This window comes from Sinohyriopsis cumingii, chromosome 12, assembly GCF_028554795.1.
Source record: "Sinohyriopsis cumingii isolate HCF-2022 chromosome 12, ASM2855479v2, whole genome shotgun sequence".
Taxonomy (NCBI): Eukaryota; Metazoa; Mollusca; class Bivalvia; order Unionida; family Unionidae; genus Sinohyriopsis; species Sinohyriopsis cumingii.
The window spans coordinates 67731941-67755528 of NC_142972.1; the positions used below are offsets into that span (position 1 = coordinate 67731941).

At 37.4% G+C, this 23588-nt stretch overlaps 1 protein-coding gene across 1 annotated transcript in view; it reads right to left on the reverse strand.

Annotated features, from left to right (window-relative positions):
- LOC149786643 (thymidine phosphorylase-like) overlaps nucleotides 1–631 on the reverse strand; it is a 31579-nt gene extending 30948 nt beyond the window's left edge. The window contains exon 1 of the mRNA XM_089977161.1: nucleotides 575–631. The gene's annotated coding sequence lies outside the window, so the exon portion shown is untranslated. The remainder of the gene's footprint in view (nucleotides 1–574) is intronic.
- Nucleotides 632–23588: the final 22957 nt, after the last annotated feature.

Consider the following 23588-nt stretch of genomic DNA (forward strand, 5'->3'; position numbering starts at 1 on the left):
CTCACTTAACACCAGATAACCACTATCTTCCTCCGAGCCAACGTCATCACCGATAGCAGCACATGTTATACAACAACCCACCAAGTACCACGACTCTGCATCCATGCTATTAGCTCAACGGCTAAAATCATACCTCCAAGTTCAGACACATGCTCAACCCTACAAACACCACAACATGGATAAAGATTAAAGCTGCGTAGTACATACGACAAGGTTATACACAAATGCTGTGATGTATGTTACGCATTCGCGTACTTGGAGTTGATTATTACATACAAATCATTTCATCGCCACTACTGTAAAAGATAATTGTCATAATAACCTGATATCTGACAAGAAGAATCTTACCGAATTTTCAGCACTAAAATAAATTTTCATACATGCAACATTCAAATCGCCTGTTCAGTTATAAAATGGCGAACTTGAACACAGACTGTAGGGCATCTAATAACCTGGCGTTATATGACATAGGTCTGACTATAATCTAGAATAAATTCTGGATTAACCAATATATCAAACAATTATATCACATAGAACGAATAGAGAAAAACATACAGTCTTATAGTTCTCGTACCTCTACAGCTGTAGAGTTTGCCCCCGTAAAGTGGACAGCTCTACTGACAAGACTTTTCGTCGTGTGAAGTTACTGTCTACCTGGAGTCTATAAGTAGCCTGACTATGGTGCAATCCACGGCCAGTGAGGTCAAGGTATATCGGTTTTCTTATTCAAGCACTTTGCTTGTGCAGTAGGGGATAAACTCAACTCGGTATTTTGAAATTATGTAGGCTGTAAGCAAACCATTCTCGGTTACGCTTTACGCAGAAATCCGAGCATATTTTAGACCATATAAAATAAGTAAACATTAATTATACGCAATTATGTGACACCAGGTTGACATAATTGCCATGCGACAAAGAAAAGAAACAGTTCGTAAATCAGAACCTAAATACGGAATCTATATTACATGAGAGATAAATACGGGAATGAGGTTCATTTGATGTCTGATCATAATTAAACATGTCTAAACCTCCATGTGCACAGCGTTTAACATTATCGATATCAAACCCCACGTCAACTGCATGGTTTCGACGCTAATAAAATATACTTAACTATATGGACTAGGCTTAAGAACTTCTCTAGGGAAAGAAATATCGGAGTGTTATTTTTCTGCAGCATAATTCACCTTTAAACTTAGAAACCTTGTACAATGAGATATGAACTAGTTCATATCAACGTTGTTTTGTTATTACTGTTAGAATATATATATATATATATATATATATATATATATATATATATATATATATATATATATATACACAGATTCATTCAATGGCTATAAAAAGCTACTTCTGTGATTAGATAGGTGTGATATTACCTTATCATTATGTACTGTAACAATTATCGTGTCTTTTGTATGACTGTTGGAAAGCTGAAAATTCGTTATTTATGAAAGTTGCATGTATCTTATTCATGTACCTGACAGATACTGTGACTTTAATTTACCATTCACTGAAGATATGTTTCCCCTATTAGATACAGGGGCGTCATGCCAGGTAAAGGATAAGTGTTATAATAAAGATTGGGTTGGTTTTGCTATTCTCGCTTTTAAGGCACCTTTAACACATTATTGGTTATATCATGACTGAAAATGGGAAATAGGCTTGTTTGGGCCAATATCGGGGGTTCTGTGTTGCCAATAATATACAAATGTGCATATATAAAAAAACAACATTAATAATATTATATGGTATATATCACATTTAAATGATTAGTACAATAAACACGAAACAAATGCCTATCCGAATTTCAAACCTGTATCTACCGCGTAGCTGCGGGATTCTTTAAAAATATGGTTTCAACAGATAAATTGGCTTGAACTGAATTTTTTTCATAGCTTTTTAGAAAATTAAGTAAACTGTACACATTTCCAATGAAGCAAAAACACTGCATATTTTATAGTGCATTTTGAAATAATGGTTGTACTCCACGGAAGAACCTTACAATGTAGACCAATTATGTGTAACGTTAATACTGTTAAAACTTGAAGAAATGTCTACTCAATTGAATTTGCTTTAATGTATTTCTGCTTTGACTCCGCTCTATGGAAAATGGCGATCTGTATTTTCGATGTGTGTATATGTCTCAACGAATGCACTGCAGCAGAGTCAACCATGTGTTATTTAATATCTCGCGTGATGGTTTATCTTTTAACGTAGCTGAATATCAAGAGTTAAATCTTTTTATTACACTTCCTTTCCTAAAAGAATTAAATTGTTGCGACATCTAGTTGTAATAGACTCGTGAAAGTGTATGTAAGGAGTGAACTGAGCAATCAGATTTGTTCATATTGTTGATACATTCTTATTTCTGATTCTTCTTTCATTTTCTAAACTGTATCTGATGTTGTGTTAAGATAATTTGAGAGGAGACATTTGTTACAATTGGGGCCCCGAGTGGCCGAGTTGTCTAAAGCGCTTTCCGTTACGGATCACTGCCATCTCACCTCTGTCTGCGTGGGTTCGAGACTCGGATTCGGCCAATGTGGGTATGTGAGAAAGCTTGCCAGTAGCTTCTCGTGGGTCGGTGGTTCTTCCCGGGGGTTTTCTCCGGGTCCTTCCCCCACCATTGATACTGGCCACCATGTATAGTCTATCGTGTGCTGAAAAATGGCGTTAAACCCTACAACAACTACAACTACAACTTGTTACAATTATTCGTTGGAATTACAAACTGCTCATTGAAACTATTGTGAAATATGCAAAGAAAGTCTGGAATTTGCCATTGTGATACCTACATTTGAAATTCATTCGGACCATTGGATTCTTTTGGACGTGAACAGAACCTATTGGGATTATTTTTATTCAGTTTATACTGTTGTAAGTTACTCTAGCATTTTTATTGCATAATTTTGATAATTAATTTCTTCTCAAGTTTCAGAAAATTTGTTGGTTTAGGTTTTTTACGCTACTTAGTGTATTACCATAAAGTCGTACCAGAAATTGGATGCTCGTCCTGAATAAGAATTTCAGAAATATTTCAGAAATATAGATACATTGATTTTGAAAATTTAAATTACTTTTATTTTGGAAATGTGTTATCCCTAGTATTTTGATTTTACACATTTGAGACAACAAGCTTTCACAATGTCATCTAGGGTGCAGAGTTTCATTTCCAATCCGACCCAGGAAGGGTCCGACCCAGGAGTGTTTAATAAAGATGACTTGCTTGAGATTGTCAGCCACTATTCTAGTTTCGGACGTAATATCGTCTATGTTAAAACAGAAAAATGAAAGCAGTGTGGTCAAGTATTTGGTGGAAAACACATTTTCTGATTAAGTGCTTTGAAATTAATAGTTGGTCTCAATCTAGGTCTGATATGAAATGAAAAAATTAAAATAAAAGGTCAGATGGGATTAGAATTAAGAACAAGTCAGCTACAAAGAGTAATTTAAAAAATACAAACACAAATGCAAAACGAAGAAACAAAAAGAGAATTTATTTCAAATTAAGAAGGAAGAAAGAGAAAGTGAAGAGCTGCAAATGCAGATGCAAATGCGAAAGAAAAAAGATAGACCTAAATGCAAAAAGAAGAGGGAGATGCCAATAAAATTGCAAAAAAAAACCAAAAAAGAGACATGGAAATGCGATTAAAATTAAACGAAAACTGAGTTTTTAATGTTACCAAAACTATTAGACTAGTACACCACTGAAAGAAAAAGATGCATATTAAACATACGGGAAAAATGTAAATGGTCAAGAGATGACTGGACTTTGTTACTACAGTGTGTACGTATTGACAATGCCCGTGAAGTTTATGATTCACTGTCAGTAGAAGCAAGTTATATTATGGTTTGGTCAAGAATGTATCTCGAAGGGTTATGAGTTGGTACCTGAAGCATTTCGACAGTTTCGGAATTGCAAAACAGAAAATAAACAATCACATGTCGAGTTTGCTTGTGAAAAAGAAGAACTATTTGATAGGTGGTGCGCATCTAACATGATCGATAAAGATTATAACAAAGTTAGACAACTCCTGTTCGTCAAAGAGTTCAAACACTGCGTCCATAGAGACCTTAGACTTACTTTGATGAACACCATGTAGACACTTTGGAAAACGCTACTGATAAATCAAACAACTATTCCTTGCCTCACGACGTTCTTATTGCAATAGGTTTTTCTCTCAGCAGGTTCGTAGTAAGAAAGCATTTAAGTATCATGCAAAAACTTACAACTTTCGATCTGTCACAACTTATAAGACTAAGATTTACAACTTTCAATCGTCACAACTTATCAGACTAAAATTTCTGAGACGGAAATTAGGGCTCGTTATTTCTGATTGCTTTAAATTAATCCAAACGCTCTTCTTTCTCAGAGGTCACGGACATGATCATGCATTGGAATCAATTCATTTGTTGGGATAAACAAGTACCAATCTGATTCTATGATGGAGAATTAGAACCATCCATGTCGAACAGTTCTAAATCTCTTAGTGGTGATTTTGTCAATCATATCCCTATAAAAATATCAAGGGACACTGGAGCGTCTTATAGTCTTTTATTATCATGTACTTTGCCTTTCTCTGAGAAGATTTCTTCTTCTGAAAATGATAGGAGGTAGGGACCTACTTTGTTCAAATTCCAGTCCATAATTTTAATTTGTCATCAGATTTAGTTTCAGGACCAGTGACTAGCGACGCTGTGAATTTTTTGCCAATTGAGGGTGTTCATTTGTTGATAGGCAATGACATAGCCGGAAATAAAATTGTGTTAATCCACTTGTAACTGACAAGCCTTGCTTGGATCCAAAAGCTGATCCTATTGAAAATGATTAGAGTCAAGGTAGTGTTACTTGACTCTATACTAAAGCAAAGACTATTCTTAATGTGAAAACAAATGTGTTAATCATGTTGAGTAGTTTTGGTATTTGATTATGGGTTTAGTATTTCATTGCAAAGACTACCAAATCTAAGCACACACGATGTAAATTATGTCGCAGTGACCTCAAAACTGTTTTATCTTTAACTTCCTTTGGTGACTTTGGTAGTAAAGAAAAGAAACAAAATAATCTGCAAAATTCAGCCTAAGAAAAGGTCGACAAAACAAAGGTCACCAAACCTTATATGTTGTCTTTATTGGCCGATGCGCCCCTGTGTGCACACGATCGAATCCCCAATTAACGTCTGACCGAGCCAGCAGATTCTTGATCGGTTTGAAAATATGGGTGCAAATCAGAACATATATATCTTGATAATCTACGTCTTTTTTCAATCAAATCATAATTTAACTACATTTCAATGTATTTGCAATAGTGGTGTCTGTTCAGTTCTTCTTTCCCGGTCTGCCTCATTTTGGCGAAAGTTTGGTACCAACAGTGGGTTATAAATTAGTATTCGATCTTCTTCGCTGTCTTACAACAAAAATATGTAATACTTATTTTTCCACCATCACATGCCTGATTTGAATCATGATAGATCATTTTGCTGAAACATTTATTTTCGTAGCAAAGTGCGCGAGGAGAAAGCATAGTATTTTTCTTTATGCTATGATATGAACAAAATAACAACCAAACGGTACATGGTCAAATGGTTTTGTTTCAAGTTTTTATTACTAAGGTTGTGGCAATCCATATCTTCCACTATTTCAAAACGGAGGCATTTCCGTTTAGTGGTGTGTCCCCGGCATGTTGATACGTATTGTCACCGACGACCCCGTTTTGCACCTTTTGCAGATGCAAACATACTTACTGAAACTTATTTATATATAATATGCTGATGTTGCAGATACACACATAAAAATAAGAAGTGTTCATTAATATTACATATTAAGTTCTTATATGAAGGTGTCATCTAAAACAGGTCATACTGGATATTTTCGTATCTGTCTGTAGCATATAAACACCTACAGAAGACTCTTGTCGTTTCATATTGACTCACAGATAGATTGGACCACTAATCTGAGCGCATATGCTATATTATAAAAGCTTCTATAAGACAAAATAATAGGTATAAACTAAATCTTCAAAGGTGTATTTTCTTCACTTCTTCATTATTCATTTCTTATATTATAGATTTAAAAGAGAATTTTTGAGGTAGGGGCAGGTCACACTAAGTAATCGGAAGGTTCCTGAAGATGGAATATGTTTCCTGTTTGATTATAGCTATTACGATGTTTCAAGAAATTATTAGTGTGCAACTACAGCCTTTAGCTCAGCCTATATTCTACTTTACTTTGACTATATCAGTCAAATATCCTTTATTTGAACGCTTTTTAATTAATAAGATAAGTCCCGTATGATTAGTTTCATTTGTTAATCGTATTAATTAATACAATAATCTTCAAAACTTTTATATTATACTTTAACCAATTACGTAATTGTTGTTCGAATGTAAGCGAACATATGGAAATTGTATGCGTGTTGATTACGGTAGCTGGTTGGTTTCTCATATTCAAGCATGAAGCTAAGAATGTACTTTACGCACTGGACACATGAATCTAGACTTGTACTTTATTCACATATATGCTTATACGTTTATTACTGCTGTGTCAATTGTTCGTCTTATGAGCAACACAAAATCAGTCTAAGGTATTTGAACATATCTTCCTACCATAACAAGGAAATATAATTATTCTTTCTTCAATTAAATTGCAATTTTAAACTCTCTGAGAGGTCTCTGAATTTGTATAAATTAACAAAGAATAATATCATTCTAAAGAAAGAAAGGAGGAAAGAGAATCAAACTTGTCCAGTTAGTAGTTTCGTATTCTAAAGTTTCATAAATTTGATTGTATTTCGATAGAAGGCATTTTGATAATTCGCCTTGTCGCTAAAAAGAATCAAAATAAAGACGTGGCAACAATGAAGAACTAGTTTTAAACTACCCTAAACAGTTTCGGGTCGCAAAGAAACCTTTCTCAAAGAAATACACAGAGAACACACTACAGTGAACACAGAACGAAATAATAATTACACGATATGCTTGCAAGTGCGTGTGAAACAAGATTTATTGTTGTATGGAAATATACTAATGGTATGCTTCACTTGTTAATGGCGACATGTGTAATACAAGATACACTTGAAGAACGATCTATTAGGTTACCAGATTTCAGATATGCCACCGCAACCGAATTGTGCGGTAAATTACCAGATGTGCTATCTTTTTAACGCACAATAATTTGGTCGAGTTGTATCGGTTTTTGAAATCAGCTGAATATTTTTCCATTTTTATTACTGCGATATCTTAGCAGTAGTTCAGCAGCAGCAAATCTTTTGGTACTTCTATATGACATTTAGCGGGTTTATTAGACCCCATCCAAAATTCTAATTTTTAAAACATAGTTATTTTACCTGACTGGATGCCCATCATTCTTAAAACATTTATCCAGAGTCCTACTTAACTACTTATCATCATTTTTGGTGAGCCCACTAAACCACCTTTCCCTCGAGAATTCTAAAAAAAGAAAGGTGATAGAAGAGTATCAGATGTGTCCAGTTGGTAGTTTTCTATTAAAAATATTAGAAAATTTACTGTTTGTATTTCGATAGACGACATTTTTAATAATTCACTTTGTTAATAAATAAAATAAAATAACGATGTTGTCAAAAGAATTGTTACGACTCTGTAGTTTTAAAATAAGTAACAAAAAAAGCGAAAACTATCAAGTTTCAAAATACTGGAAATACATTCATTTCCTTATAATACAAAGTGGAAAAGTAAATATAATTTACAGTATGATGAATGGTCCTAAGTGGCTATCAGTTCCAAAAGTGTTGAGTAATCCGATTTAGTTCCAATGGTATTTCAAATTATGTCAAATTGTGTACTGAAGAATCACAATAAATTCGTCCCAAAATACCTTTAATTGAATTTACAGTAATTCCGTAACAGTTATAAATCCAAATAATCTCTAAATGAATTCACAGTAACTCAACGAAAGCTAGTATTCCAATAAAACTGGATAGTTCAAGCACTCGCATTAAAAACAATGATTAAGTTAAATAAATGAATCCCCTTGCCCTTAACTACTATAGCTTTAAGTTGACCTTGTCCCACAACATATCCTACAAATGTACCACAAGCATGGTAGAAGTCACTTTTACTTAAAGTAATTAGCAAAATTTGCATGAATGAGTCGATAAAAGAACTTCCAAATAGTTCCCCAGTGATCATTCCAGGTGTCATTGTAAATTATGTTATTGATAGGCTTCACAATTCTCTGTATGAGATGTACTCATGTTCGTTAACAGCTGGAAAGTAGAATTCGAAACTTTAATAAAAAAAGACATCACTTTATTGGTCCATCTGGAGTTATGAATGCTGAAATTTCCTTTGCTCTTTCCGCAAGTGTAATTTGCAAGAAACCCTTGACTAGGTAAAACTTTCTGACATATTCAGCATTTCCAATTATGACAATGCAGTCGTTTATTTCGGGTATTGGAAAATGAATACGTCGTCTTGATACTGTTTACTTTTCTATAATCAGCACCCATACGGAAAGTATTATCTAGTTTCGACACTAGAATACATGGTGAACATCTCTTCCTTGGTTCGATGAAGTAGTTCTCCAGCAAGTATGTAACTTCTTTCTTCAAACAGTCTTGTTTCAGAGGATTCATTATGAAAGGATGTTGTTTCACATGTGTACAATCTACAATTTCGACGTCATTGTAGAAATGAATTGCTAGTGTTGGAACATATGGAAACAAGTGCTCATATTCACGTAATACCTGTTTTAATTCCCTCTTCTCTTGTGGTAGCATATGCAAAGGTTTATGGTCCAATTTGTTCAAAATTTCCAATTTCGAAGATTGGTCACACCAAAGCCAATACAGTTGAATTTCACGTCCTCGTTTAATTCTTCACTGTGTGAGATAGGTACAACTAATTTGATTGAATAATGTACAGGTCTATTTCTGTCCACATACTAACTTAACATATAAGCAAGAAAAAAGTGTTTCTGTTTTCCTACCCGGGAATGTTAATAGTGTATGTTAGGTCACTTGCTTTCTTTCTGCCTTTATAAGGACGGTAATACCTAACCTGAATAAGATCTTTAACTGATTCCCTAACAGCAAACAAGACTCTAAACCTAAACTTTTCCTAAGTCAAAGCAGTATGACCCAATCGTATTCTTCAAAGTTTGATGGAATATGTCCAAAACTACTTAACTTTCAGTGTGATAAGCAGAAGGTTGAAACTGTTGGATGCCTTATTCATGCATAACTTGCTGGAAAATTTCAGAAACAAAATTTGACCCCTTATACAAATTGGACCGATTTGGGAAGATTTCGGCGAACTTCTGATCGCTATGGAAAATTAGCATTTAATATATTATCAACTAAATAACCCTTAAAACTATAATTATGAATAACTGTACACATTGTACACATAAAGGAATATAAATAAAAGTATGCTTTCTATTAGTTCCATGTTTTGACTGTATATAAAAAACACAATAATGCAGAACTAGTGTTAAACTAGCCTAAGCACTTCAGGGTCGCATTGAAACCTTTCTCAAAGAAATACACAGAGAACACACTACACTGAAAACAGAACGAAATAAGAACTCTAAAGGCGATATATTAATGTGATTTACGAGAGATATCATTGGATCGGGTCACAAAAAATGGCATATTGCATTTGGAAACAGCCAACAGTCCGTGCAATACCAGTGCAACGGAATTGTATATTTAATGTTTATTCTTTATACCTGAACTAAAATATGGGTTTACGTTTTCGCGCACATCGTTACCAAAGAATGGTTTATTTACGTCTTAAATTAGTTCGTCCACTTTACGGATGGCTTTGTGAAGAAAAAAAAAAGCGCCTGAAACGCAAAATGTCTTACAGTAGGCTGTGCGCAACCAAACCGGGAATTGATTGTGTGTTAAAAACGACATACACTATTAACCTATCTTTCCGGGAGAACTCTTCAGCTGTAGCTGTATGTAAAATATAAACTTTCGTTCTCTTTTCCCTTTCAGCATTATGTCATGAAATTATTTGATATATTGAATGTTCGTGGATCAATTTGAAATTTTACTCGGTGGAGGTTTTCAATAACCTGTCTGCCGCTGTCTGTGCAGGCGTTTCCTCGAAGGGCGAGAGTGATTGTCTCACGTTGAGTGACCAAATCTTCGTGTCCAACGTGTCAGCAGCGAACAAGGTGACTCCTCAGGGATCCTTCGGCAGGTTGGGAGTGGCGGGCTATGTCTGGTAAATCCTTCACTATCCGATAGAGTGGTTGTTTCTGAAAATTCTTCGTGGTCATCAACTGGGCGCCAATAAATATTAGAATGAAATATTAATTGTGATTTTACAAATTCCATACTTTATTCACATTGAAATCCATCTATGAAACTCTTAGTATGTATATTGTTTGTTTAATTACTAAATTATTGATCATCAGTGGTGATACATCCATAGGTCAATGATATTGTTTATTTTTTTCCACCCATTAATTCTTGCTGATTACTCGTTTAAGCTACATATTATGATTCGTTCCAGTTGAGAACGCTGTCATTTTATTTATATCAGTTGTTTAACTCAGTGTGCATCGTTTTGTTAGATCCGTTGTTAGCTTTTATGCGCATGAATTTGTATCAGATTTAATCATTTTTCAATGACATTTTAAATAAACAACTCATACACGAGATTGCATTGAGTATTCGCTATAATCTAATCCCATCCCTGATCATTATGTTACAACCAGATACATTTGAAGCACGACCTGTTGGGTGATTAATTTTAAGACAGAACACCACAACATATTTGTGCGGTGTGTTACCTATTCAGGTGCCCCTTTTACCGCAAAACCATTTTAAAGACTTGTAAGGTTTTGAAAAATGCACAGAATATTGTTACTAAGCTTACAATTGAGATAAGTTTATCAGTACGTAGATAATCGTACTAGTGAAGTTATATGATAATGAATAGATTTATCAAGCCCTTGCATAACTGCAAGAAACAAATTCCAAGGCCACCCAACCTCATCTGACACCATCTCTCACTAGTGGGAGTAGATGTAGTCCAACACGTTGCGCACAAATCTCAGCATCTGGATCTACCTACTTGTTTGTATCTCCGTAATTTTGGAAAATACGACAATCTCAAACACTGGGAACATTAGGAGAAAAATTAATATACACAGCTCTGTCTGGTACTTTTAATCCATATGCTTATTTGCGAAAGTGAAAGTAAAACGTAAAACATGCGTCACACCTTTTAGAAATCGAGTGATCAAACAATATGGAGTTAGCCTACATTCGAGATGTTGATTATGATTCTAAAATCAGTCTACTCTGGAAATGCACACTTGTTTCTTCATAACATCAATCTCGGAAGGGTCTTTATCTTTGCATTCTTTTCGCTGTGCACGAAAATAGCACTTACGATAATTTTATCAAGCCCATTGCATAACTTCAAAGCTAAATGTGTAATTCTATCTTTCAACTCAGTTATCTTATCTGACCGCTGATATGATACCAGTCACTCGGATAACATTTATCCGGAGTTCTCCCTAACTACTTATAACATGTTTGTCAGAACAGAAGAGTACAGAACAGAAAGAAATCACAGGCCAAATATAGGTTGCATATAATATAATACAACAACTGCTGCGATATTGTAAGGCGACGTCACTGACACCTGGATATACAAATCATAAGTCAACAAGTATAAACATTCTGAAGTTTTGTGAAATCGTTTGAGTACATAATACAACATTGTTTTTTTAGAGCACAATGTCTCTCATGCAGTGTCGATAGCCACCCACCCGCGTCTCTCAATTTAGAACACTGGAAAGATCAGACGAGAAAGCCTCCATGCAACAAATATGCACTGATCTACCTGGTGGATGTATTTCCTATGCTTATTTGCAAAAGAGGAAGAAAAACCTGAAATATGCCTCTTACATTTTAACAATGCAGTGACCAACTTGGAAGATATCCAGCAAGAGAGAACACAGGATAGGACTCTAACGTAGCCTGCTTTCCTCTCTCGTATGGCCCCTACCTTGCACTAAAATATACAAATTCAAGAAAACGTTGACGCCATATTTTCACATGATCAAAACAAATGACCTCGTATGGCGAAATCTCGGTAATCGGAAAAAGTATTCCGTTAACAGTATGTTGGTTAGTGATATACTGCTAATTGTACAACAACTTTCGAGTTGAACTACAGCAAACTCTTTCTTGTGTTCAAGCTTAAACAGCAATCCGGTCAAATAATTAGATTACAAATAGTTTACTAGTATGCGAAAGATAACGCAAAGGAGTACACGCACGATCGTTATATGTTACTGCATTTGTATGGGAAATTATTAACGAGATTTTTGGATGGATATATTGCACGACCTTGGGATTGCAGTATATCCATCCGACAAAACGAGTTCATACTTTCCCATACAAATGCAGTAACCTTTATAATATATGCTCATTTTCTTATTCTAACTGACTTTATGCCGCATTCCAAACTAAATGCACAGGCGCAGATTCATCATAGCACAACAATATTATTAATGCACACATAACTCCGCCCATATAAATTTGAACTTAGTTGCGCGGTAGACATCACGTTCGAAAAAAAATGACGTTTAGGTCTACTTAAAATTGAAATTTAGAGTTATATTATGAATGAATGTGCATTGCAACACTTTTTCCATTTAGTCTGGAATAAATAGATTTTGAAATTGTTTCGATTCTACTAAATTTCGTGATAATTACTGGATTTATATGCATCAATTATACAAGTGCATTTGATTTCAGCAGCAAAGGAGCTGAGTGTTGATGTTTATAAGTGTTTCTGCTCTGTCATTGAATGTTTGGAATCATAATGTGGGGGAAAATATGAAGTCTTTGAATTGTAATTATCAAAAAGACGCTATGGAATATAATGTTTATTTTATTTTGAGTGCAGTAAGGAGGATGTAATTGCTTTTGGAATAGATGCAAAATTACAGTATAATTTCGAAATGTGTAATCAAGTTTTAGAAACCATGACATTGCTCGTGTAATTCGGATTTGCAGAACTAAGAAAGTACATTTTGAGCAAATTCAGGATGAAAAAATGTAAGTATATTTTTTGCCATTGTTATTTCCAGCTAAAGAAGACACGTTTATTCCTTGTCACTTGCATGTTAGGGACCCAAACCTGTCTGGCGTCTATCTCTAGCGTAAATCCGAAACATTGTATCAAACAAGTTAACGCATAATGTGGCAAAGCAGCTGGTATGTGGCAGTCCACGAAACATCTGCTTTAGTTCATTCAGAAACAAATTTAATTAACCAAAACGTAAAGCGTCTACCACGTGAGGGTACATGAATTGTTTACAAAGTAGTTCCTAATACACTGTTAGGCACACGTTAGTGTAATATCGGTAAATACTACACTATTCTGACCATGTAAAGTTAATGGAGAAAAAAGAACATATAATAATTAATTAATATTGCACATTTTCCATTGATTAATCTTTACAATTCATTCTTCAATCGATTTCCTAATACATTTTATATTAAAATTAAGATGAGGTCACGTACGACGGCCTCAAAATATTGACAAAGATTAAGACCAAAATATCAACCGTCTTCTACGATTTGGTGAGGGTAGTAATTTATCTGTGTGCAAATATTGCACATTTCTTACTGAGTCATCTATGCAATTCAATATGTAGTCAATACGTTGATAACTTTTACATTAATACTGATATCTTGTTCAACATAACACTTTATTTCTTGCCAACTTTAAGAATTGAAATACCAATCCTCTTCAAAGAAGGGGTGAAAGATGATAATGTTTTTGTCAAAAATCGTATAATTCGACTGCATCACGTAAATAAGAAACATTTGTAATCGTTTCCTTGATACATTTTCAAGCAGAATTTATATAAGGCGAATTATAGCAGAGCCTTCAGTTGCCAAAGATTAAGAACAAAGTATGTAATCTATCTTCTATGAAGTGGCGTCGGGGTGGGGGTGGAGGATGGGGTGTAACTACATTGATATTTTCTCGAAATACTGAGCATTTGAGACTGCAGCATTTAAAAGTTCCATTAATCATTGATACATTGGTCAATTTCACGGTGATATTCATATCTCGTTGTAAACGACATCCCAGATTTTGTCAAAGCTCAATCATTCCGCAGCATTTATTCGTCAATGAGGGGAATAGTTTTGTCACAGGAAAGGGCACTTTTTGGAAACAAAGTTGGTGTTCTTTGCGATAAAAGGACTTTATGGAGATGATTTGGTTTTGAAATTCATTTTTTTGGAATAGAAACAGGTAAACGCAAATGCATTACATGAGAATTAGAAATAAGAATAATCAATAGAAAATGCAACGGTTTAAAGAAAGTGTTTTAGAAATGTGGAGTGGAGTAAAACTGGAAGGACACAACAAGGTAATGGGGAGATCATTCCTCTGTTTTGTTGTAGTTGGAACAATGATTAAAACAAAAACACTAGTCTTTTATATACGAGGGGGTGCTGGAGACTTGGATTGTGCAGTAGTAATATAATGACGAATCTGAGTATAACTGCATTGTCCAAAACCTATCATCAGTGACATCAATATTTACTCCGATATTTTGGGTGTATGTCAACAGTTCAAATAAACGTTGTTGTTTCAAGCATTAAATAAAAGTACATGTACTTACCAGACTTCATGATCTAATTTTCATGCCATTACTTTAAATAAATATCCTTTTATCTGGGGAACATAAATTGCATATTATTGAATGTTTAATTGATGTTAGCAGCATACGATGGGTGAAATATTTGTAATAAAAAGATGCTTTCACTCATATATGTTACACATATACAATAACCCCTTGCAGCATCAGCAGCGGGGGGGGGGGGGGGGGGGCGAATCGGACATTTTGTCCAATCGTCATTTGGTTTAATTAATACTTTCTGCACTCAGCGGATCCGGTGTCGTCAGCGCCCGGAAAGTAAAAAACGACGTCGTCGTCGGGGGGTCGTCCAATCGTCATTTGGTTTAATTAATACTTTCTGCGCGCCGATCCCAGCGTCGTCAGCGTCCGGTAAAAAAGCGCGACGACCGCGTCGATGTCATTGCCCCCCCCCCCCCCCGCTGCTAAGGGGCTATTTACAATGAAAATTAGTTACAATTTAACCGAATATTTGGTCAAGTCCGATACGATATCGTGTCCGAGGATCATGTAAATTTATCGTTACAAATCCATGTGGGGTCGACTGAGCATGACTAAAAAAGTTTCGAAAACCATTAAAGTCCATGTCACCGCCGCACCATGTCTGCCAAATATTTCGTAGCGTGTGTGTATCAACGCCGTTGAATACAGCAAGAATATTACAGTTGTCTCTGATTACTTTTGGAATCTGAGTGTATCGTTGAGTGACATATATCACGTCGGTGTTTTTATGCCTGCCTCTGGAAAATATCCTAGCTGGGTTTTTTTGATTGTCTAACATAACATCATCGTACACGACTAGATTGTTAACGTCGCCATCAATATTATCAATACCTGGTGCATCATTGATATCTGTAATAAACTCAATAACATTTTTTTCAGCGATCGCTGATGCATTCTCGTTAAAATCTTTCAACACCTCGTAGCATCGTTGATCATCCACGCTAGGGGCGATTAAATACAACTTATCCCACTTCATCCATCTCATTATTAAATTGAGTAACAATTGCGTCTTGCCGGATCCAGATGGTCCGATGATAATCATCCGGATCGAGTTTGGTAACGCTGCAACATGCTTAACTGGTTCTCTCGTTTTAGTCGCCGAAAAATCAATTATATTCATATCTCTATACATAAATTATGGATTTATATTGTGTGAAGTGTAGAGTGCGTACTGGCACAAATGATATGACAACCGTTACAACGAGAAATAACAGATCGGCACTTACTGGTAAGTGTGCACGATGCGGTACAAAGAAATTTAGATTTATTTCTATTAGACCCGGGGATGTTTTAAAAAAAAAGCGAGGAGGTGATATTGCAGCCAAGTTATCAAAACTCCCCGGAACACCGTGGGCAAAGTATCCAGGAGAAAAGCACCTCCCAGGATATAGCTACTGTGGCCCCGGAACACGATTAGATATCAGACTCGATGATCAAAATCAGCCGCGACCCGGTGAGTATCCAATAAACGCTATCGATAAGGCGTGTCATGCTCATGATGTTGCTTACTACAAAAGTAGCGATCTGCAACAGCGTCATATCGCGGATGTAAAATTAATTCACGCGTTAAATGCTATTCCTGATAAATCATTCAAAGAAAAATTGGCTTCATGGTTGGTAAAATCGGCTATGAAAGGTAAATTAATGATTGGAAGCGGAGCTTCTCGCGCTGGTAATTGCAAACGCTAGCGTTTATAATAACAACATGGAATCCATCTATTATTCTCCGAGAGGATACTGGAAGGGGAAGGCCGCAATTGGTAAACTCGCAAGCGCTGCAAAGGTAACAAAGGCCGTTGCGGCTAATTGGTTATCCAAACAGGCTATATGGCAAATTTATCTACCACCGCCTAAACAAATCAACTTTTCGCACTTTGATGTCAGCGTACCCAATGAAGTTCATCAAGCTGACATATTATTTCTGTCGCATGACAACGGTTACAAATACGCGCTAACCGTAGTTGATGTTGCGAGTCGATACAAACAAGCGGAGCCGTTAAAAACAAAGTCAGCAACTGAAGTAGCCGATGCGTTTGAGCGGATTTACCGAAGGGGTCCTCTGCGCTGGCCAAATCTATTACAAGTTGATCCTGGCAATGAATTTCGCGGCGCTGTTTTATCAACGCTGAAACATCATAGCGTCGCGATACGACGAGGTCATACTGCGCTACATCGTGATCAGGCAATTGTTGAACGATTCAATCGGACTCTTGCTGAACGGTTATTTGGATATCAATACGCGAAAGAATTCATCCAGGAAAAACGATCTCGTGAATGGGTTAAAAGATTACCAGGCGTAATTTCAGCGTTAAATAACGAGATTACCCGAGCAATCAACATGAAGCCCAGCGACGCGATTAAAAAAAAGTATATACCCGGAAGATCAAAAATAGATAGCGTTTCCAAGCCGATTCTCGGCGATGTCACTGTTAGATATTTATATGAACCAGGAGAGCTTGAAGGCGGTAAAAAAAGAGCTACTGATCCTATTTGGAGTGTTACCACACATAACATATCAACGATAACACGATCAACTGGTAGACCACCGATCTATAGACTGGATTCAACTGCCCCACAGCGGGGGTTTACACGCGAGCAACTACAAGTGATATCTGACGATACTCAATTGCCTCCGCGTGGTCTTAACTAGCGCCGTTGCGTCTATTGCACTCAAGACAGGTCAACCTTACATTGTTTTTGACATGACCGAGACTGTTATCGATCCTGTCCACGGTAAATTGGCGAGCGTCTTTATCCGAATAACGCCAGCGCATTACACAATTGATTATTCTGTTGTTGTCGTAACGCAATTATTAATTCGGCATCAATATCAAAACGCCGCTGTTTTTTTTTTATCCTGTTGGCGGTAACCCGAGAGTTTTCTATCAATGACGCTAGCATCAATAATGTCATCGTTGTCACTGGCTTCGTCAATAACAATTCTTCGAAGCTGATTCATTCTCCGTACTCTGGACACTGCAAGATAGACTAGATTTGACCATTCGATGCGATTATCAACCATCCAAACAATTGTGTCCGTGATGGTTAATCCCTGCGAGGAATGTATTGTCGTTGCGTATCCTAGCGTCCACGGGGATTTATCAGCACGTAGCGCGTTCTCGACGACACTGATATCAACGAGCACAATATCATTCAGCACAAGAATTTGTTTTTTTGTCCCTGACGCTGTCGGGCCCGGGATTTCAACTTCAATGTTCTGCCGCCGTGTGTCCGCGGGTCTATAACATAACGGCACTGGGCGCGTTGGAAACTTTTCCTTATGCAACGCAAACAACTTCCGCTGAAGTGTGTCTCTGTCTATCTTTCTACTCGCTACAATCAAATCGTTTGGTCTCCATATTTCCCAGAATTCATTTAACGGCGCTTCCGGAATCACCTCGCGGATTATTTCACATTGAACTCTATCCGGCTGTAATCTGATTAATTTTTTAACCTCGCGCAGTTGTTCATCAAGTGCTCGGTAATCAGGATCGGTTTCTTCATAATAGTCCACAAAACCCTTTAACCAATCATGTGGACCCTCGCCGACAAATGGTGGTGGTTGGCCATGATCTCCGCACATTATCACCGCTGTATTCGCGCGCAGCAACCACTCAAGAAACATTTGTAAAACATCTAACGAAACAGTACATATCTCATCCCAGATGATAACCTCAGGAATAAATTTTTCCCCCATTCGATCAGGAGTCCACTCACCGCCGCTGTATCGAAAAAAGCTGTGATAAGTAACGGCGTCAACATTTCGTTGTTTTATCTCTCGCGCTAGTCTATGGGTCGGTGTAAGCACGATTATACTTGCCCGCGTTCGAAATAATTCAATTGCCCGAGTCGTCTTTCCTGACCCGCCACAGCCGCTTAAATAAACTGTTTTATATCTACAAATTGGATCAGAACACGGTGGTGCATTAGACCATTCTGATAGATTATCACCGCGTAAGTAATTATTTTCAACGGTGACATCTGCTGACGGGGAATAATCGCGTCGTATTTCATTTTTAATTCTCCATATACCCCAACTCTCGTCCGGACTAGTAAACTCGGCTATGTTTCCCTTATACTTTACGTCTATATAAAATGAATCAATCGCAACTCTAACCGCGGTGTCGGGAAATATATTTATCATCGATAATAAATTGATAGCGGCGTAACCCAGCATAGACGCCCTCAAATGTGGATATGCCGGGCTGTCTCCATCGCTGTAGGTAACAACTGTACCCAACCTTGTTCCATTGGACAAGAAAACTGTTTTGCAGTTCACGTATCTATTTTTTGCCACTGCGTCCTTGATTACGAAATCATATTCTGCGTCATCTATAATCAGCCGTGAGCAATATCGTTTGTAGTCGCAGTTTTTTCGACCTTGTGTGAACTTACCAATTATTCTTCTACCGAGATCTTTTGCCTCGCGGTTTCGTTGGTTGAATATCTTTTTGGACCATTCGATGATATATTCCTCGTCGGCATCAATGTGTTTTCTGGATTCGTCAATTATGCTATCTAGACGCTCTGGTTCTGGTAACCAGACTTCAGTCTGCGCCCGGTATGATATAATCGCGTCACTGACAATCAACGATACAAGCATGCTACAATCAATCATAAACCGTAGCAGCGCTATTGGAAGCCATCTCTTTTCAGCCATGTGTCTACCGATCCAAATATAACAACAGCGATGAAGCCCTGCTGCGAATTCAAATGATACTATGCGAGCGAATCCGGTTAAATCAAAATCAGGCAGTGGTCCATTAATAGCAACACGAGTCATTTCATGTCTGGGGTGTCCAAATCGTTTAAAGTACTCAGCGGCGGATCCATACCCGAGAAAACTCGCTGGATAACAGGCAACCATATCAACGGAAATCATAGCGTCGCGGTTGTATTCAGTGTTCCATAGTCCACCGTGATAGTATTCCAAACAACTGGATTGTACATCCGGTAGAAATTCCTTGCGCGTTGGTCTCCACGCATTTTTCCTTGCTGCAACATGAGCCGCAACCGATGGAATCGTAAAACAATTTGTTAGCAGTTGTTCATCATGCTCTTCAAATTCCATGGCGGTTTTTTTCATCTTGTTGTGAAACGCTTCAGTGCGATATAATTCACCGTTTGGTCTTACAAACTGATCGAAGGTATCCGCATCGTTTTCAGCGCTGCGAAGTAACCACACTGACACAGGGTCGTTTTTACACAAACAAACAATAGCATCAAATAGTTTCCTCTCCGCGAGAAAACCATCCTCTCCCAGGAATTCCCCCGGGATATACTTTACTGTTCTATCCCGCGGAAATATTGTGACCGCGGGCGTCCACGCGTGTTCGTTATGATCAATAATTTTGATTGGGGCTCCCTTTGATTTATACTTTGATTCGTATAATACTTCACCGGTTATTGTTGTAACGGTTATTGGAAATCTCAACGACGTTTCTAATCTTGCTATGTCGCTGATGGTTGCTCCTCGCTCGCGCACTGTCTCCTCCCATTGGTTTATTTTGCTACGTCGTAAATCGGTCAGTTTATTTCCTCGACACGCATTTGTAAAATGCTCTATTACTCGTTCTGCTACACAATTTATCCCCGTTGACTGTTTCATCGGCGCTAGTTTTCCGATATCAGGTTTCTTATTTAACGGGTATATTCCATAGACAACTGCTGTTTCAGGATACGCTCGTTCATAGTATGGTCTGTCAACTCCGGTTAACAGCCCTGTCTTGGAGTCGCGGCTAACAATGACTGTTTTCTTATCGCTGAGAACCGGTTCAAATTTATCACGTATGATCCAATTACCTGATTCCACCCGGACAATGAATTTTACTCTGAAGAAATACCTTTTACCGTCAAGTTGTGATATTATCGTTGCTGCGCGGTTGTCGTTCATGGTAGCATCAACAACACCATCAATTCGAAATGTTGACCAACTATGAGATGCACCATCACGCTTGAATTCATTGATACAGTCGCGTATTTTATTCAACAGGGTTCTATCGTTTATTAACGCTTTTGGTGCGTCCTTGAGGGCTCTATCGAGATTGAACTTAATATTTTTCCAGGGCTTAATTGCTGCTAATCTCTCGAACTCCTCCATATAATTAAAACAAGTATTTAAATGAAAGAATATAGTATAATGAATCACTGCAAATGGTTGATGATTGGGTCGATAACCCCGTGCAATAAATCATGTAGAGGTGAATTCTGCGGGTATCATTTACAAAGCGTTCGTAATGGTTCTCTTGGCCCCCTCCCGTGCTTGGTTTGCCACGTTGGTGTAAGAGGAAAATCACAATTATGTATAAATTGTGGCGGAAAGCGATACAGGGAGTTAAAACGCTATTATGACAAGCGAATAAAAAATGCCGTCATTGACCCCACCGCAGACTTCGTCATCAAAACTCCTCAGGACTACATTGAAAGGTTTATAATTAAACCAAATAATGAATTAGACAAGTAGTATTATTATACAAATGAACCAAGAATTTCAGCCGCATCCTGTGCTCGTTAATTACGAGGCATCTCGCGACGGCGTTGTTCGAAACCGCAGACTAAAAAAACCAGTTGGATGGAAAAATAATCACTGATATTTGATATTTGGTGCTGGGAAAAAAATCTATCTTGTTCACAGGGTGGTATATGAAACGTTTAAGGGGCCAATCGAGGATGGTTTCGTTATTGATCACATTGATTCTGATTGTCTAAATAATTCTCTTATAAACCTGCAATCCATTACTCAAAGTCAGAATAACAAAAAAGGTAAAACAGGGAAACACGCAAAAAAAGCAAAGAGTGTCAAATCGTTTGATACAATAACGCACGAAGAAAAAATATTTCACTCTATGAATGCGGCTGGTAGGTACTTCGATATTTGTAGTAAATCAGTTCGAGATGTTGCAGAGAATATAACTAAAACAGCGATCTCAAAAAAGACCGGACACAGAATTCGATTTTCATATATAACATCAAAGGGGAATAACTCGTGATGGTATATCACCGAGTGACGAAGTTACCGACAGTGTGAATGCTACAGTCTATTACAATTAATAAATTGTCTGTTTTAAAGAAAACTGATGGAATAAATTGTCTTTACAAACAACTGTAATATTCTGTTTTATGTTTCATCGAAGTATTTAGTGTTGTTTAAACGCTATTGATAGTGTTTTTTAAGTAATTTAACAAAATACAATAACACACCTTGTGACTGACGCGGTTGTATTAGTCACCTTATATATAAGACGACTCGTTATAAGCCTGGGGCTTTCGAAAGCCGATTCGATCAATCAAAACTAACCCACGCTCTTGACCCGGGCTTGTGGTTGTCTTTTGTTCACAATCATGCAACCGGGTTAGTTTAATTGGGTTGCTTTTGATTGGTCGAATCGGCCGTAGAGTTCCGCCCCGCCGTTTTATGTTTGTGCTGTCTTGTGCCGTCCCATCATTTCATTGTAAATATATCCATCCTTAATTAAGTACATGTAGTGATGTCCCCCCAAGCATATCTTCTGGGCGGTCTACGATGACGTTTGTCACCCTAGGCCTCCCTCCCGGAGATGTATGTTTCGGGGTTCCCTTGGGCTCAGATGGATGCGAAGGCACCCAAAGGGTTCCAAGATGTGTTGTTGATGGATGTAACCGATGGGCCTCTCTGACGTCATAGGGCGCCAGCGGGGTTGCCAAACGGGTCTTTTATGTATGTGCCGTCCAATCATAATACTCTCTGTTAACACGAAGATGCGGTGGCAACTTCATGTTATACGAGTCCATAATCAGGCACATATTTCTCTAGGCAGTAAAGATGTTAACAGCACCTTTATGCGCCTAGAGTTCATTTTGTAAAACATTTTTTTTTATATTAGAAATAAAGATGTTTATAAGAATATGAATATCGAAGACATCAATAACATTTTAACTGAAATTTCAAAATTAAAAAATCAAGGAATTGTATTATCTGATAAGCTTGATAACCAAAAAATATTGTCCGATTATGAAATTATTAACGAGCAATCAAAGAAAGGTCGATATACCTTGCCACGTGAGTATTCTTTTATAAAGCGATTACAATATACGATCAATGAAAACCTGTATGGCAATGACGTAAATGCATTTATTGGATTGTTTACTACCGTTGAAAAAATACGACAAAAACTCGGACAGGCTTTTGAACGACGGCGGGAGATTTCTAGTAAGATCAAAAACATTAGAAGGATTATAGACGAAAACTCCGTGGAGCCTGGCATGTAGCGTACGGAAGTGAATTTTTACGTTGTATACATTTTTTTTCCCCCCGATAGGTCGTGGTAACGGCTGCCACAGGGAAATTAGAAATTACGGAGCAATTTGCAATAATGGTAGGCGAATCACTTACTACTCGGCTAGCCAGAGAGCGGCTAGCAGCGCTTAAAAAGTTCATACCGTTACGAGACAGGGTCCGAAAACAACTTCAAACGCGGCAACAACTACAAACTGATTTTGCTGTTGGAAGTGAACAACTCTTTGCCCCGGTAAAAAGCGCAACTGTGCCCGTTATCGGTGCGCTTGAAAAGATAGCGGCTCAGACCGAGCAAACAAAAGAGTCTCTGGAAACACTTCCTGCGAAAATAGCGGTTGCTACAACACACCAACGGAGGGAGAGGCCGCCACCACTCGCTATAACGGACCCACAAGAACCTTATGTTACAATGGCCGATGAAGAAGAACTAGGCGCCACCGCAAGAGAACCAGAAGAAGAAATACCGGAAGAAATACCGGAAGAAATACAGAAAGAGGGGAATATACCCCGTAATGTACTTAAAAAGAGCACAATATATAAAATTAGAGCCTTCGACAGCTACGAAGGATTAGTTAATTTTACTGCCATAAATTTTGATAAGGATTCACGAGATGAGCATATCAATAGCGGCTACGAGAAA